Source organism: Tetrao urogallus, assembly GCF_951394365.1.
Source record: "Tetrao urogallus genome assembly, chromosome: 1".
NCBI classification, from domain to species: Eukaryota; Metazoa; Chordata; class Aves; order Galliformes; family Phasianidae; genus Tetrao; species Tetrao urogallus.
The window spans coordinates 36014956-36034591 of NC_136813.1; positions in this window are offsets into that span (position 1 = coordinate 36014956).

A 19636-nucleotide genomic window follows, 5' to 3' on the forward strand; every position below is an offset into this window, starting at 1 on the left:
AGGGACCTGGACAGGCAGGAGAAGTGGGCTCATGAAAACCTGATGAGGTTCATTAAGGCCAAGTGCAGGGTGCTGCACTTGGGCTGGGGAAATCCCAGTTATTTATACAAACTGGAGGAAGATTTCCTTGAGAGAAGTCCTGCGACTGTCCCCTTCTACTCAGCTCTTATGAGGCCCCATCTGCAGTACTCCATCCAGGCCTCGGGCCCCCAGTACAGGAATTCACAGGGCTGCCCCATGGTTCTCTTGCTGGAGAAGCAAATGAGGTGCTGACTCTTCACTGGTGCAGAACAAAAGGCCTTTTTTCTAGCTGCTTACTACCTTTTATACCTGCAGAACACAACAGTTTTCCTGTGCAACCAAGACTGGTTACATGTAAGGGTTAGGTGCCTTGTAGGTGTATATCTCTGGCTCAAGTTATTGTTGAACTTTACCACTCATTAGCAATACATCAGCCTTCTTTATCCCACATCTCCTCCTTTTCTGTTAATAGAAAAAAAAGCTCAGTTGAGAAACAATTCTAAAAGTAGCAAACCAAAATTAACACACTGAACAAACAATGGGCTCTTTAGAATATGAACAATAGTCTATGTTAACCAATTCCTGACTATTCCAGTTCTTAGGATTTCTTGGTGAGGCAGCTTGACAAACAAAGTGTGACTTGATGGCAAGTGTCCAAACTGCTGCTGGAAGTGCAGTGACCACATTACAGCTGGTGCTGGAATGGCTGGCAGCATCCATGGTGCTGGTACCCATCTTGGACCTGTTCCTGTTAAGACACAAGCATAGCCTCAGCCCCACATTATCAATGAGTAAGGCCCTTCCCATTGATTAGAATTCCGATTTTTTTCCATAACCTGTGCTCTTTCCTTGACAGGGTTTAAAGCATTTAGACCAAAGTGCCTGTAAACTGGGGGGCCCTCTGTTGTCCAACGATTTAGAAAAGAACATAACATGCTTTAGCTATTCTTTCTGAGTGACCATGCCCACACTCCCCCTTTTTTGTTTTTGAAGCATGATCTTTAAAGTACCATGTGCTTGTTCAATAACAGCTTGGCCTGTAGGAGAGTGGGGTATGCCTGTCAGGTGTTGAATACCCCACTGCTGAAAGGAGTGGGCAGCGTGGGCCACATATCCCAGCCCACTGTCTGTTTTTATCATGCTAGGGACCCCAGGGATTGCAAAGGCCAATGAAAAGAATTTACAGATATCTTTTGCTTTTTCTCCTGTATGTACAGATGCAAAAATGCAAGTAGAGAAAGTATCAATAGAAACATGAACATAACAAAGCTTCCCAAATTCTGGTGTATGTGTAACATCTGTTTGCCAAATTCCTAAAGAGTTTAATCCTCTTAAGAATGTTCCAGTCACGTCTCTACCTGCAACATAAGCAGAATCTGTTATTATATTGATGGGTTCAGCCCATCACTTGAACACACGAACCTCTGCTGTAAGTTCCACAATTTGTGGAGAGCTGGTGGTGACATGGATGTCACTATCCCAAGTCCCAGTACTGTCTCTCCATACAACGACTGCACAGCCAGTCCTGCCAGATCCATCTGCAAAAACAGTAAGAGCATCTGCAAGAGGAGTTAACGATAGTTTAAGAACCCTTAACAAATAAAGAGAATGAAGGGATTGTAAAAGCTTGTGGGCTGGCAGATGAATAGTAATCTGTTCTCTAAATCCTATCAACACACACTGTAACTGCGGTGACATTCGAAATACAAATTCCCACTGCTGAAGATCAAATGGGACATAAATAATCTCTGAATCCATGCCATCCACTGCTAACAAATGCTTCCTTCCTTTCCCCTGCAAATGACCAAAGCTACCTTACCAACTCTAGTGATAACAGTTTTAATAAATTTATGTGGTAGAAATACCCATTCCAAGATTACCAAGGGGTCAGGATCCTCCTTAACCCACTGTGCTAACAGTCTATAGGGTTGAAAAGGAGGGTTAACAACAAAGAAACTGATAGGATGATCCAGTCTTCTTTGATATGCTGTCTGACTCATTTTTGTGATGAGTGTGTAGTGCAGCTGTGGCTGTAGGTGTTAGATGTTGTGTTGACAGTAAGTCCGGATCCCCCTCAGATAATTGGGAGTGAGAATGAAGATCTTCTGTAGAGATCCCTATAACATGTCGCACCAAATTTAAGATCACCAGTAGTTTTTGCAGATCGTTTAAAGTGTTGATTCTGGCTCCTAACGTTAAAGCCTGTGGCTGAATTCAAGTTTGAGAGATCCTGCAGCCCAAATACTGCCAAAGTGGTGTTTTTTGAACATTTTCCTGTACTATTTGTAGTCCTGCCTGAGTTCTTGCTGCTATAATAACCAATAGAACTTCAGTTACAGTCATCTATTTCGGTGCAACTATCAAAATGTCATCCATGTAATGATATAAACAAACATCAGGAACTGAAGCAGTCCTGCCCTCTGGTCCAATAACTGTAACTATTGCTGCACTTTGCTTCGGTAGCATGTCCCCCTATACCTGTTAGTGCTGCATGGGGATTTATAAGAGGCCATTGTGGATAGCCAGAGAGTCACAGGAATAACAGTAACATCAGCACCACTAACAAGGATGCCTGTCACTTTAAGCTCTTGTTCCCCTTGTCGCAGTACACAAAGCAGATTTGGTCTACTCTGAGACCTTCTGAGACCAAAAAACTTCTGGCATGCTGGTTGACCCAAAATTGCTATTGGCCCGAGAGACACTGGTTCTCAGAGGTGGCTTAGGCTGAAGATAAATCAACTGTGCTATGCAACTTCCTGTAGGGACAGTACAGGGGTGTTGGTGTCCACAGCATTATCTTAATTTCACCAGTATAGTCTGAATCAATAATAGCAACCAAAACAAAAACACCAATTCGAGTAGAGAAGCAAAAGTAATTTTGTTCCCCATAATCAGAATTGCTTACCTTCATCCAGCGAAAGGCAATTGAAGCAGCTGGGAATGATAAGACCTCTCAGTATTGAGCTTCCTTCACCAAGATAGCGTCTCCTTCAGTTCACTTCTCCCTCGGGTTCTTCCAGCCCATTCTCTGGCCTTGGCTTCTTTCAGCCCTTCTCTTTGGCCAAGGCTTCTTGCAGCCTGTTTTAGAACTTCTTTCAGCTTGTCTCTTCAGCCAGGGCTTCTTTCAGCCCTCTCCTCAGCCAGGACTTCTGGCAGCCCCCTCTTCAGTTGGAGCTTCTTGCAGCACCCTCATTGGCCGGGGCTTATTGCAGCCCATGTTAGAGCTTCTTTCAGCTGTTCTCTTTGGCCAGGGCTCTTTCAGCCCATTTTAGAGCTTCTTTCAGCTCATCTCTTTTTAGGACCTCTTAGCCCAGAGCTTTTCTCTGCCTGCTTCTGTCCAGCCTTTTCTGGTCCCCCTCTGTGCTGTTCCCTATTCTTTGCCCCTCTGTGTGGGCACCAATTGTCGCAGGGCTGCCCTGGGTTCGCCTGCTGGAGTGGCAAATGAGGTGTAGTAGACTTGTTCACTGGTGCAGTACAAAAGGCCTTTATTCTAGCTGCTTACTACTTTTTATACCTGCACAAAACAGCAGTTTTCCTGTGCAACCAAGACTGGTTACATCTCTTATAGAATCTTCGCTTATCATATTCTACTTGACAACAAATTTTAAAGTTGCAAATCTCACACTCTTACATTTGACTTTACTTAATGTCTCCCTATCACACCATGTGGCAATGCATCTCCAAAAATTAACACTGTTCTATAGCAGCAGAATCACTGAAATTCCCTTTTAATATATAGATCTCCTGAAAACAAATTTTACACCTGTGATTAGCTATGTGATTCTTTCTTTCTTTCTTTCTTTCTTTCTTTCTTTCTTTCTTTCTTTCTTTCTTTCTTTCTTTCTTTCTTTCTTTCTTTCTTTCTTTCTTTCTTTCTTTCTTTCGTTCTTTCTTTCTTTCTTTCTTTCTTTCTCTTTTTTTTTTTTTTAAATTATTAAAGTTTTAGGCTGGTTTTGTATTCAAAACCTATTAGATACTGGTCAAGCACATACTTATAGAATATTTCTGTATATTGTTTATTGGATTTCTGAACTGCAGTTGATAGCTAGGGAAGATATTCTAAAAGTCTAATAGTTTACTTAAAGAATGAAAATATATTTATCAATTAGTATCAGTAAATATTTAACTGGGAAAAATCTCTAAATTATAATTCTATCAAATACAATTTTACTATATGTTCATCAAGATCACTTTTCAATCATGTTTTAATTCTTGCCAAGTTGAGGAAGACTAGCTAACAATTTTGATTGATGGTGGATTCTTCTCTTACAAGTTATCTGTTTTTTACCATCTTGCTGTCAGTTCAGTCCTATAGGCAAACATTGAAATATATTCCTACTTTTTTTTTTTTTTTCCTTTTAGCAAAGAATATTATAGGCCTGAATGCTCTGTTCACAACTGATCTCATTCAACACTTCAGTTACTTTTATCCAAGCCCAAAGGTTCTAATCAATGTGTTTAAGTATCTGAGGGAGTAGAGCAAAGTGAAGATGGTTTCAGAATTTTCTGAGGCATCTAGTTATATTCAGTGGCAGAACTGGAAAGCAGGAAATTTTATTTAAACATAAGAAAAAAAACTTGTTATTATTGGAATGATGGTGAAACACTGGAGCAGATTGCCTGGAGTGTCATGGGCTACACACTCTTGTCTGTCTGGACACAATCTTTAGCAACTCTCTCTAGCTGAGTGCCATGAGCCTTGGAGATGATAGATAGCCTCCAGGCGTGTCTTTCAACCTCAGCTACTCTGTAATTTTGTGATGTAATATCTCAGCATGCTATTCATACTCAAATGTCCTCTTCATTCTGTTTATTGTTTTATTGCATTATGGTTTTGGAGGAACCAATATGGTAAAATTAATATGAATTTTAGAAAGATAGAAACTGCTGTTTCTTTTAAGAGATTTGACTGGATGAAGTAAGAGATGTATTTTCAAAGCACTACTACTGCCTACTTAGCTGCACAAGTATATCTTTCCTGAGACAGCAGTATGCAAACCGTGAAGAACTGATGGCATACTCGTAACAAATACCCAAGCCTCTATTCTCACAGCCCTGAGATGATGGGAATCTAGGAAAAGAATGCTGATAGTTTTAGGATTCTACACACTGCTGCATACAAGACCTCCTTGAGTCTAACATGTCACAGAATCACTCAATTGAAGAAGTTGCAAGGGACTCTAGAGATCATTGAGTCCAACGCCCTGCTAAAGCAGGTTCTCTACACTAGATCACACAGATAGGCATTCAGAGAGATCTTGAATATCGCCAGAGTAGGAATCTAGGTAGGAGACTTTCTGATGCTGTGAGTTTTGCTACATAAACATTTATGGATAGACTTAATATGACATTATCATTGTTTCTGTTTGCATCTGAAACTAAAACAGTAGTGATGCTTCATGTAAGGAATAAGCTGTAATCTCTATTTGAGAATGTAAATTTGTTTTATTTTTGTAAGAGAATATTTGTTCAAAAGACTTCTTATTTAAATTGACTACCTCTAGATCAAGAAGAATTTTAACAGATTTTGCATATTCTGTAAATGTTAAATATATCTGTTATTTATAAAAGAAGCAAAATGGTTATTTTTTATAAATTTGGAGGGAAATATGAAAATTGAAAAAAAATCTTTTTGTTGTTAATAAAATACATTTTATTTAAATAGCCAGCACAACATAGCTGTGTATTCTAAGATGTTTATCAACAGATGGCAAGCCTTTTGTGATGCAAGATATGTAGGTATCTTACACCTGAAGCATGCTTTGTTATAAAGGTGCAAGTACTGCTAGTGTACATATAAATAACTATTTAATCCTTAGGTCAGTTACCAACATGTTAGTCATATGTCATGCAGGAGAGCAAATGTTTAACCATAATAGGAAAAGAGCACATCCTAGTTACCATACGATTTTCTTTTAATTACAAGATCCAAACATGGAGCACATGCAGCTGTCCCCGAGATTTGTTGAATATCTGTGTTTCAAAACATTTATTTCCCAACATTCAAACAATGGAATTCTGTAATAAGAGGAATCCAGCTAATTTTTTAAAAAAATTGTCAGGGTTTGTCATGAAAGATAGTTCTACAACTGATGGGAAATGGCTCACAAAGAAGACAAAAACAAGGACAGTTTAGGTTCTGTGGAGAAAATGTGTCTTAACATTTAAATCAGGAGTGGAGTATAAGTTATTCTGAGAATGATCAGTTCAAAGAGTTTCTTTGTTTTTCAGCTAGGAAAACTGACATCTAAAAGGAGATCTGGGCACCCGGTAGAGGCATATAACCCATTAAGCCAGTATTTACAAAGCCAGTGTATCAAGTCGTCTGTAGTCAAAACATTCAGTATTACCCAGCAGAAAGAACTGTGTGCTTGAAAGATATTTTCCAGTGTCATGGTATTTTTCCAGGTTTTATTTGAATTCTTTTCTATGGAACAAGAGTATTATGTTGGAAATTGTGTTCTTCTTTTAGGCAGTCTCTATGAGGACAGTGTTTATAATCACATTCCATCCAACTTGATTAGTAGGCATAACCTGAACATACCTTGCTAACCAAACTCCCTCATCAACATAGGCATCTGTCTTAAATATTGTACAGATTTAGGACAGAGACAATCAACTTATCAATGACCACAGAAAAAAAAAATGATTGCACTAATTCAGAAAAAAATATCTCCTAGAAACCTCAAGTAGATACAAAATCTCTGTAGCAAAAACAAAACAAAGCAAAACAGAAAACAATTTAAGTATGAGTGTTGTTTTACTTGTTTTCCAATATTGGACTCACTTTTATGATTTATCTGCTCTGGGACTGTTTTATGTTTATTATTGTAGAATGATTTGGGTTGGAAGGAACACTAAAGAATATTTAGTTCCAACCCCCATAGCCAGAGGTGAAATCTTCAAAAACCTCACCCATCTCAGCTTCTCTCTTTTCTTCTCCCTACTCCAGACTGCCACGATATCACATTTTATGTACTTTTAAGATATTCCTAGTGCTTTTTTTATAGTTAGAGAGAAGCAAAATTAAATAAACTGTGTTGTGAATTCATGGTCAAGAATATAATTAATGGTGTATCCTCTTCATTCAGAAGTATTTTTAGTTTCTTTTTCACCTACAAAAAGAGTATTTTATGTTGCATGTTATTCACCCTTCAATATGTGTCTGTGTCATGCAGATTTATGTGGAGAACAGAAAAATCAAAAAGATATCAAAGGTAACTTAACTGTGTGAACAGCATGACTTTCTTTTATTTTATATATTTTCTTATAAAGATTATTATTTTATTATAAATATAAAGAATATTTTATTATTCTTTATTTATTTTTATTTTCCTCTGATATCTTACTATTACAGGCAAGTCATTAGTCGTGATATACAACTTAGTACGTTGTTAGTGTGTAAAGAGAGTCAACTACAGTGTATGTAAACTGCATATTGTAGAAAAGCATATCAAAGTCACATAAAGTAGATCTTCATTTTCCTAATATGTTTTCATAGGAGTTGGGCTAAATTTTATTAAATAAAGTATGCTAATGTTTTCCTCTGCCTTTCTTTCTTTTTTTTTTTTTTTTAACTCAAAAAGATAACCAACTAATTCAAGGACTCTATTCTTCTCATGATTTATTATTTCAGGATGTAATCAGCCACAGTCATTAAAAATCTCACAGCACTTCCCATGGAGGTAGTAATCATGATTATTAAGTGTTGGCAATGGTCAGGTTTTATACCAGGCACAAACTTCCAACTTATAATTTCTTATGTTTTATAAATATTTACTATGCTAAATACGTTCTTTAAATACTGGGAAGACAATTTTAGAGGAAATAGAAGGAATAGATTTCTGTTAATATGTAGTGTTAGTCTTCATCGTGTTAAATATTTAACATTTTGAAAACAAACACCTTTTTTTTTTTTCCCTAGTGAATAATATTTCAATACTGTTAATGTCTGAATTTTCATTAAGATACCACACAATTTAATTTTATTATTTTTTTTTTCCCCTGGACATCCAAAGGATAAAGCAATTAAATCTAGGTACTCGCTATAATTTCCTTGGCTGGCTATTCACAGAACGTTAAGTACAGTGTCCTCTAAATGTTTGTTCTGTGTTACTTGTTCCATTTAATGTGTATTTTTTCATTATATATTTTTCCTTTTTCTCTTTTTATTTTATTTATGCCTCCCTATTTTTTCATTCCCTCTCAGTTTTCCTATTAATTAACTCATAGTCTCATTCTTTTTTAAATGATTATACAAATTGAACTAATTGGTTTTACTGTTATTGCAACTGTGCATCAATTTTAATTTATTTTATACCATCTCTAGCACTTAATCCCTTGAGGTTTTTAACTCAGCGTGAAGAATGAAGGACAGCCTCTTCTAAAAGAAGTAACTTCTCCATGGTATTTATTAATTGAAATATATGCAATCCACATCTATGGCCTATATGCCCCAGCTGATGGAAGCCTGGCAACAATTCTTTCTTTAGCAATGATTCTAATCTCCACCATATTTGTGGAGAAGCAGCACGAAGTTAACAGCAGTGAAAAAGAATGTGCAATAGCAAAACAGTGTCAGAAATAACATAAAATTCAACACTAATTAATTAATGAATTTTGTGTTTTCATGGATGTGCATTCAATAGGTTCCTCTATCTCGTATGAAATCTCTCTTGAGGCATTCAAGGCCAGATTGGACAGCCTCATTTAGTGGTTGGCAACATTTTCCACAGCAAGGGGGGTTGAAAAAAATATTTTTAAGCTTCCCTCCATTCTAAGCTACTCTTCAATTCTGTTACTCTATGATGTAAGTACTTATCTGGATCTAATCTTTAATTATTTGTTGACACAGGACGTTATTGTCATTTTAATAGATTAATGAAATCAACTACTTTCTAGTTACTGTTAGACATGCTTTGAATATTTTGAAAATATTTTTATATTTTTATTCTTTTATTAATATTTTTATACTTTTATACCTTCTAAGTTTCTCCTATTAAGAGATGGATTTTCATACATTGCTTATGTTTAGAAATATTTGCTTATTTTTCATGTTATGGCTGTTCATGTTTAAGTTAAAGATATGCCGATTTCTAAATAATAATAGAATATAGTCTTTTTTATCAAATCCCATTTATCCTTTTTTTTCCCATTAAATTCAGTTGTTCATTTTTCATCAACATTGTCTGTTATTTTAGTGTACTTCATCTTAATGTCACTCTCTTTGTAGAAGTTCAGATGCTGTCTTTTGTATTTTTGATGAAAATAGTGATGGCAACATACAGGTATTTTGGTTGTTGCTGAGCAGATCTTACAATAAATCAAGGATGTTTCAACTTCTTGTGCTGCTCTGCCACCAAGGGGGCTGGACAGATTCAGGAAGCTGATCTATGCTGCCCAAAGGAATATTCCATACCATGTTATGCCCTGTTAGCAATAGAAACTGGGGAAAAAAGGAGTAGGGGGAGATATTCAGAGTGATGACATTCGTCTTTCTTAAAAAAAAACAATGATGTGTGGTGAGCCCTGCTCTCCTGGATGTGGCTGAATACCTGCCTGCCAAACATGGAAAACATGTGATGCATAACACAATTGCTCACCACCCGAAGACTAATGCCCAGGCAGTCGCATAGCAGCAGCTGCCCTCCCTGGCCAACTCCTCTCAGTTTTATAGATTTTTTTCACATGGTGTTCTATATTATGAAGTATCCTCTTGGCCAGTTTAAATCAGCTGTCTTAGTTTTTTCCTCTTTCAGCTCCTTTGCTGGCAGGGCAATATGAGAAGCTGAAAAACTGAAACATCCTTGGCACTTTTTAGCAAAAACAAAAACATCAGTGTGTTATCAAAGCTGTTTTTCACCTGAAGCCAAAATATAGCTTCACACCAGTCACGATGAAGAAAATCAACTGTCCCAACTGAATCCAGCACTGCAGTTAATGTATTTGTTCAACTTTTATTGTATACGTAGTGTATTCTTTTACAGTAGCACAACTGAAATACAGAGATTAAAATAACTTTGATAGTAGTTAAAAGACAGAAGGAAATAATCCTGGCAGTCATAAATTATCAATTATGCTACTGAGTATAGTATCCTCTAACTTAGCTTTCTGAATTTCATTTGATTGGACACTACCCCATCAATCTATCCCATGCACATCCCTCTGCAGAACATTCCTACTCTCAAGATTAACACTTCCAACTGACTTGGTGTCATCTTCAGAAGTACTACAGGTACATTCAATCCCTGCATCAAAATTGTTGAAAAGGATATTAAACATAATTGGCCCTAATACTGAGCTCTTGGGAACTCCACTTGTGACTAGTCACTGAGTGGATTTAAATCCATTCATGACTACTCTTTGGGTTTGGCTCAGTTTTTTACTCACTGAACAGTACTTCTGTCACGACTGGACAGTTTTTCCAGGAGAATGCTCTGTGAAACAATAGCAAATACCTTGCTAACATCCAAGCAAATGAAATATACAGTCTTTCCCACATTTACTAAGTGGGTCATCATATCATAGAAGGAGATCAGGTTAGTCAACAATGACTTGCCTTTCATAAACTCATGCTGACTGGGTTTTATAACCTGATCGTCCTGTAGGTGGACATCAAGGTCAGATTGACAGGTCTGTAATTCTCTGAATCCTACTTTCTGCCCTTCTTGCACGTGAGCATCACATTCATCATCCTCCAGTAACTGGGACTTCCTAAGCTAGCCAGCTAGGACTACTGGTAAATTATTGAAAGTGGCTTGGTAAACATTTCTATCGGCTTCCTTGGCATCCTTGGATGGATCCCATCCATCCACATACATTTGTGGGGAACAGCCATGCTACAAATCTGAGCTGCATTGAGATAAAGAGATATGAATATTTAGCAATAGCTTCTCTTCTCTTTGCCTGGATGCCTACCTGTGCGACCTGCTGTAGGGAACCTGCTTTGACAGGGGGTTGGTCTCGATGATCTCTAGAGGTCCCTTCCAACCCCTACAATTCTGTGATTCTGTGATTCTCATGGAGACTGACTTAAACTCATGATTTTATAATACATTGATAATGTATTATAATTTATAATTATATAAATAATAATAATAAAATATAAATTATAAATAAATAAATAAATAAATAAATAAATAAAATATAATTTATAATACATTTGATAATACATTCATTCATGAGTTACATTTATGTAAGAACAGGTTATGTTCTTGTATCCTTGTGAAAATGTTGTCATTCTTTTATTACAAGTTTGTCTCTTACAATTTGTTCAAGAGATTGTAGCCTTTACTGCATACTTCACAATGTTTTTTTCTCATACATTTTTGAATGACTATTGGAAGTGAACTCAACCCTGCTTATCCCCTACTTATTATTTTCCTTATCACATCAGCTCCTTTTTTTTTTTTTTTTTTTTTTTTTTTTTACATCACTTATTTCCTGTAATTTTGTTATTCATTTCTACAAAAAAAGAGTGGTTTCTACTTTTCCTGTGTATTTCTACTCAGGAATACTTTCAAGAACTAAACATGACTAAGTGTGTTTCATGCATCTTCTCTACTTTGTCTTCCCTATGGCACTATTTCTCATTATTCTTTCATATGTTTATAGATTGAATTTTAACATCCTTAAGTGTTGTGTTCATAATGAATATAACAACAGCAGATTATGATGTTCATTCAGCTCTGCCAGCTCAACACTTTTTACATGTACACTCTGATAAAGATTAAGTCAAAATCTACTCCTAATTTGCTCCTGAATATTTTATACATAAAGCTGAAGATTAGTTTCACTTTTATTATCCTGTTACTGCTCTTGAATCTTTTCACTTAACTCAGTACCATAAATCATATCATAGAACTGCAAATATAAAGGAAAAGGAGATCATCAGATTGCTCATTAACACATTCAGAGAAAGGACCTTGCCACTGCCTTTGAAGCCACCAGCTCCTATTCAACTGTAAAATGCTATGATTATGTGGAAAGCTGGGAGTGTCCATTGAGCCTGGGAACAAAGAGTAGACAAATGTGGACTCTGATTATCAAAGTTCACTTCTTCCCATGCTACATGGGAACATGGACAGGGACAAGATGACTCCACACTCTTTATTACACTAGCACATCATAAACTCATAATCTAATATTTGTTAAAGCCTGATAATATGCATTTAGAATGAAAGTAGTCACACAGTTTTCACTGGGAGAAGAAGGAATATTATGTGCTCAATTAATTTCAGATCATTCAATACTGTCTGTAGAACCAATGACATTAAAAGTGCTCTTTTAATTTTGTTTGGTGTTGCATTGCCTCCTACTACAGTTTGGGAACTAAGGTAAACATCTCAGCTGAGATTACTGCATAGATTTTACTCAGTTTCAAATTCATTATATTCTGTTCTAGTTTTCGTCTTATTCTTACTAGGTAAATTTCATACACTTGCTACAAAAACAAGAAAGACAAAAATACAAAGCCTATTTATAGGTGTCAGAAAAAAAAGAAAAATAAGTAGCTTTATCTGTCACATCTGAAGCTTTAAGGAAGCCTAGCCATTTTATAATTCCCACACAATCTTTACCTAAGTTATGAATAATACACGCTCAGATTTTTCTACATTTATTGTGATTAGATATACATATTACAAGGGGACTGCTAATATTGCTCTACATAATCTCTCATGTATATACAGAATGGCAAGCCTCAGAGTTCAGGATTTTAATGCTAATATTAAATTAATATTTAATGCTCTTTTTATCCAATCAATTTATACAGTCTAGTAGCTTGCATTTCTGGAGTTCACACTATTATTTATTTATTTTTTTAAAAAATAAATCAGCATAATCCTAACAGACTAATAATACTACTTTTGTAACCTTTCTCTATATACTGTTCTCTGGGGACAAAATAATGCATCACTCAGAAATAAATGGAGCATGAATACCCCTTTATAAAGAGTCAGTTTATGGCTGAGATCCCAGTGACTGTGGATTTAAATTAAGTGTCATTCACCATGTATTTTTCTTAACTCTTTTCTTAACTGATATTAAAATTTAGGCTTCAAAGGCAGGAGAAGATGTATGTTAATAAAACTGAATTAACTTTGTGAAATTACAGAATCAAGACTTTGTCACTAAAACTGGTTTTGATGATTCAAGAGGCTAATTCAAACTTTGTGTTTTTGGTTTTTTTTGTTTGTTTGTTTGCTTTTTAACAAGAAATATCCTGATGAATTGTATTAGCAAAATATCTCCCATAAGAAGCTCACATTATCATTTAGTTAGAACAACAAAAAAATTATTTATCTGTTTATTTTTTACTTATAATAGTTATTGAGTCACATTTGCAAACTAAGACTGCTACTGTCAACTCTTTCTGGACTGGTTCTTCCCTATTCTGTGACTAATGGAGTGGAGGGACCCATGGACCCATGACTTTGGAGAGGGGGAGGGGAATAGGAAAAAGGTAGGAAGATGAGCCTAAAAACAAAACAACAGCAATGACCTAAGGGAGAAAACTGATTTAATCACATCCTTATCTCCAAATTGGAGGGATGTGGATTTGATTTCTGGAACACCCGATGGATAAGGAACTTGTTGAAAGGCCGCAGACAGGGTGGTGATTTATGGTTCTGTGTCCAGGTGGAGGCTGGTAACAAGTGCCATCCTCCAGGGGTCTGTCTTGGGACCGGTGCTCTTTACATCAATGATGTAATTGAGTAAACCCTCAGTAAGTTTGCTGATGACCAAGCTGAGTGGTGCAGTTGACACGGTGGAAGGAAGGGATGCCATTCAGGGGGACCTCAACAGGCCTGAAAGGTGGGCCCGGGTGAACCTAATGAGGTTCAACACAGCAAAGTGCAAGGTTTTGCGACTGAGTCAGAGGAATCCCAGGCATCCATACAAACTGGAAGGAGCAGTGCTTGAGAGTAGCCCTGACGAGAAGGACCTGGGGGTCTTGATAAATGAAAAACTGAACATGAGCCAGCAGTGTGCTCTTGCAACTCAGAAAGCAAATAGTATCCTTGGCTCCATCAGAAGAGGGGTGGCCAGCAGGGACAGGGAGGTGATTGTCCCACTCTACTCTGCACTGGTGAGGTCCCATCTGGAGTCCAGGTCTGGAGCCCCCAGTACAAAAAAGACAGGGAGCTGTTGGAGAGGGTCCAGAGGAGAGCCACAGACATGATGAAGGGACTGGAGCACCTCCCCTATGAAAACAGGCTGAGGGAGATGGGCTTGTTCAGTTTGGAGAAAAGAAGGCTGTGGGGTGACCTCATTGCAGCTTTTCAGTACCTAAAGGGAGTCTATAAACAGAAGGGGAATCAACTCTTTGGAAGGTTTGATAACAGCAGGACAAGAGGAAATGGTTTTAAATTGAAGAGGGGAAGATTTAGGTTGGATGTCAGAGGGACGTTCTTTACTGTGAGAATGGTGAGGCTGCCCAGATTTGTTGTTGATGCCCATCCCTGGAGGGGTTCAAGGCCAGATTGGATGGGGCCCTGGGCAGCCTGGTCTAGTATTAAATGGGGAGGTAGGTGGCCCTGCCTGAGGCAGGGGTTTGGAGATTCATGATCCTTGAGGTTCCTTCCAACCCTGGCCATTCTGTGATTCTGTGGAAAAAAAAAAAAAAAAAAAAAAAACCTTTAAAAAGGGAAAAGATATATCTCACTCTGGTTGCACACAGTCAGTGGTTGCACACTGCAACAGATTGCCCTGTTAAGTTGTTGAGTCTGCATCAGGGAAGATACTGCAAATCCAGCTGACTACAACCATAAGTAACTTCACTAGATGACAGTGTTTGAACAGAGACTTTGACTAGGTAATCTCAGTAGGTCCATTCAACTTCAACAGTTTATTGATTTTGTGATTTTATGCACTTAGCACTGCAACGTAAGGTGAGTTTAGGTATGCCCTGTAAAGTAAAGAAGTCTACAATTCTCTCTTGACTTTCAGAGAACAGTCAACCTCCGTCTTTACTGACACATTTGGAGAAAAGGTAGATCACTTCAGTGATGACAGGTTATAAACTGAACACTCTACAAAGAGTGAAGGAATTTTTCCAAGAATATAATACAGATCTGTTCTGAACAGGCCCAGAAGTAAAGACCGAAGTCCATTAACACCGTTACAGATTCAGGTACATCTTTACAGGTTCTCCAGTAGTCCATCTTCAAAATGAAAAGGAAAAAAAAAAAAAAAAAAAAGGCTTAAGAAGTATTTTTGGTCAAGTTGAACCATTAGCTAACATTTACTATATAGGAAAAATATATAGGAAAAATCACTTGAGACTGACAAGTATGTAAACCAGATGAGTTACACTTCCTGAATGACAGTATCTGCAGTTTATCTGAAACCTCTGATTCTGAGATCCCTGTGCTTTATAATTCCAACAAAAAGCAGATGCTTACCCAAAAAAGTTAATTTTTTCCAAAAGTGAACTTCATTTTCAAGACTCATATTCCAGGCAGATTATATGTGGACTGCAGACAAAGATGTGTCAGCAATTGAATAGGCCAACTGAAGTTTAATTCCAAAATGAGATGTGGCTTTACCTTACTTTGTAAACAAAACGGCATCTATTTGACTGTCTAGTTATATTTAGGAACTTTGAAAAAGTAAGGTAAATCATTTTCTTCTTTGAAGTAGCTTATAATATTAAAATCCACACCTAGATATGCATGCTACTGTGAAGCTTCTTTCTAAATGTTTTTCAAAGACTTAAATTAAATGATTCCTATGAGACATTTTGCATATCTATCAAAGATATAAGCAGTGATTTATCTCAGTGTGATTACATATGCCAAATATGAATAGATTTTCTTAATGCATCTGACATACTGGTTGCACTTTCAAACTTGTTATGTGTGCAAAGTATATTAATACCAATCAAAAGTAAACAATTCTGTGACACAACTCTACAAAGAAAATGAAGAAATTAGGGGCCTTTATAAAATAAAATAAATTGCATAATATTTGCATCCTAGTATACTATACCTAATTCCTCAGTGTACATTCATGATTTTGGGGGGGTGGGGGAGGGGAAACAAACCCTTTAAAAAGGGAAAAAATCTCACTAACATTAAAAGCCTATACATTTTGCATTATTATTCTGAGCATTCTTTTCGCACTTTACTTCATCCTGCTTCAGAGTCAGAACACATTTTTGATATTGAGCTCCTAGTTAAAGTGAAAAAAAAAGGTACCTGTGTTGTAAAATCTGTTAGCTGGAAATAAAAGACTATTTAAAAGATAGTACAAAATGAACAAGAATGATCTTTTACTATGAATATTAAAACATGTATCTCACTAAGTGTCACAATTGGTAACTGACAAGTGTTTTTGTTGCTTTTTTTTTCATTTATATTCCAGAGTTTCATCCTATACGGCTACAACTATTTCACAGTAATTATATCATTGCGTATTTATTCTATTTTCATTATTTAAAGATATTGCACAGTAATAATTTGTTATCCTTAAAATAAAATTTTGTATTAATATTTATATAAATGTGGATAGTTAAGTAAAAGTTACAAACACAGAAAACACGTATTGTTTTCTTTGATTTGAGTATTATAAATACAAGTTTTTAAATTATTATATAATTCCAATATACAATAGATTAAGTTACTATAAGGGCTTTAAAATCAGGAGGATAGTATCTAACTTTTCCACAGACATTCTCAAAAATAATTCAAAGACTGGTCTATAAAGTCTGCATTTACATTTAAAGGATAAATAATTATTTAAAAAAGAAATATCTTCACATGGGCATGTATATGTGTTATACAGAATTATAACCACTGCATTTATTAGTATGTATAATTACTTCCATATATTGCCTGTAGATAACACTGTCTTTCAACTAGAAGTTTTTCTTGAGCTCATAATTGATTTGACCTTTTTGTAGAAAGTTTCAACAAAATGTGCAAAATGTGATTTTTTTTCCTGAGATTCTTTCACAAATAATTCAGATCTTGTTTTTGATTTTGGTAGAAACATATAGATTTGATTAAGCAAGTCTAGGTTTTCACTTATTAGGACATGTAGTTTTATATTTGATCATTAGTTCCCTCTAATATAAGCACTTAGCTAATAAATAATTAGCTGACACACAATCAAATAATTGAAGATTGTAACAAAATGTGTTTTCTAATTTTAGCAGTTAATTTAGAAATCTCAATGTAGTTTTACATTTCTTTTAATATATTAAGGAAATTATTCTCTATTGCATATATTGCAGAAATTAAGACATGGTTTGATTAAGCAGGAGACAGACTTTAGCAGGGTCTGTTGTGGTTGGACATAGGAAAATTGTTTCGAACTAAAAGAGGGGAAAATTAGATTAGATATAATGAAGAAGTTTTTTACAGTAAGGGTGATGAGGCACTGACAGTTTGTCCAGAAAGGTGTTGGATATCCCATCCCTGGAGACAATCAAGATGAGGCTGGACCGAGCTCTGAGCAACCTGACCTAGTCATAGGTGTCCCAGTTCATTGCAGGAGAGTGTGACTAGATGATCTTTAAGTGTCCCTTCCAAGTCAAACAACTATATGATTCCATGGTTATATTCAGACATGATGCTTTTGGAAGGAGAATTCTAATCAGAGATTAGAAAAAAAAAATCTGGATCATTCATCCATATTTTATTTTATGAATCAGTTAAACTATTTATATACACATATTTGGGGGGGGAAAGAAAGAAACTAAATGCAAAACTCCTTCTTTTAAGGCTAGTTTTTCAGTGTAAATCAATATCTTCATAACCTAAATTCACACCATATGTGAAGTGTATATATATGCAGAAGGAGCCCATCTGTTTCAATTATGTCTAATATATCACTAAATATTGCAGTGAATGTATCATTCAGTGTGAGGCATACAAATAGTCATTACACCAAACTGAATGTTAACCATTCTGCAAGAATGTAAATTTTAACTATGCATTTTCATAAGGTGGTAATATTTAAAAATTGCTGGTCAATACCCACGCACAATGAAGAAGTCAAGAGACAGAAATGACACTTTTAAAATGTGTCCTTGGAAATGTATTCAGTCCGAAAACAAGGAACAGACAAGGGAAGATTATGTGGGATGTAACACAGAATGTGACATAAAAAAAACCCAGAAAGTAAAATAATTTGCAAACTGAGAGGAAAACAGTAGAAAGAAGAAAACATATGCTCTGTACTAGAAAAGAAAGATGGAGGTCTGCATTATGAGAGCCTCTTAACAAAGATGCATCAGTACGCTGAGAGAGGACAGCTGACAGCTAACCCAAAGTGACCAAGGGTTTACTCCATGAAATATAATATTTTTGCTCAGCAATAAAATCTGGAGGAAAGAAAGGAGGTCATTTTGAGTTATGGTGTTTGTCTCTCCAAGAAAAAAAAAAAAGTTGCACATGATGGAACTCTGCTTTTCTGGCAGTGGCTGAAACCTACCTGCCACTGGGAATTTGTCATAGTGAATGGATAACTTGTTTTACTTTGTTTATGCTCATAATTTCACTTTATCTATTAAGATCACACTTCTCCATTTCTAATTCTCTCCCCCATCCCACTGTGAGGGAAGCAAGAGAGTGGATGGTTGAAAACAGTCTGCCTATCAGGTTAAACCACAAAAGTGATATAGGAGACTTGGAGAGGAGGACAGGGCATTAAGGATCTAAAGAAATCTAACATAGACATATTTTTAACTGGAAGTCACAACAACTGGTGCTATTTTTGGTTTGGTTTGGTAAGCAAAACCGTTTTCCCAAATGACATGATAGGCTCCCAGGCAACAAACAGGAACCAGGGAAATGGTCACAAGTTGTACCAGAGGAGATTTAGGTTTTCTCTCTGAGAGTGGTCAGGCACTGGAGTGGCCTGCCCAGGGATAGTGGTGGAGTTGCCGTCCCTGGCAGTGTTCAAGAGGCACCTGGATGAGGAGCTACGAGATATGGTTTAGTTTGTGGTAGCAATGGTAATGAGAAGACATTTGGACTAGATGATCTTGGCGGTTGTTTCCAACCTTGTGATTCTGTGATTCTATGTTTCTGTGATTCTATGATTCTCCTTTACATGATGTAATCATAAGCTAATTGTTTTTTAACATGAAGTTTATTATTTTACTTATTTACTGTTACCAAAAGAAAATGTGAAAGTAATTTCTAATTAATCGTATAGGGTTATAATTGACAAATTAAAAGAGCTAAAGAATAATTATAATCTAATATTTAATTTTATGTCTGATTGTTGGAAAAATATTCAAAAGTGAAACTCTTTTGCTTAAAAAAAAAAAAGTCTGGTAGATGCAAGGATATTTAGTTTGTATAAAATATTTGGAAACTAGCATTTTATTTAGGGTTAGATACTTTCACAGGTCTAATATATGTGGTTTTTTTTTCATTAGTATTTTTTTTAGCTATATAATGTCAATACATTTCCATATGGTGCTGAGAACTAAAGATTTTTGTCACATTCTTCTCAGTTTATTCTTGCTCTTTCTCTTTTTTTCTCTTTTACTTGTTCTTTTTAGTTACTCATTCAAATAAAGTAGTAAACCTTAAAATATTTTGTCGCACAGATACGGTATAACATATATTCTAAACAAAATGTGTTGGGCTGATGCATTTGT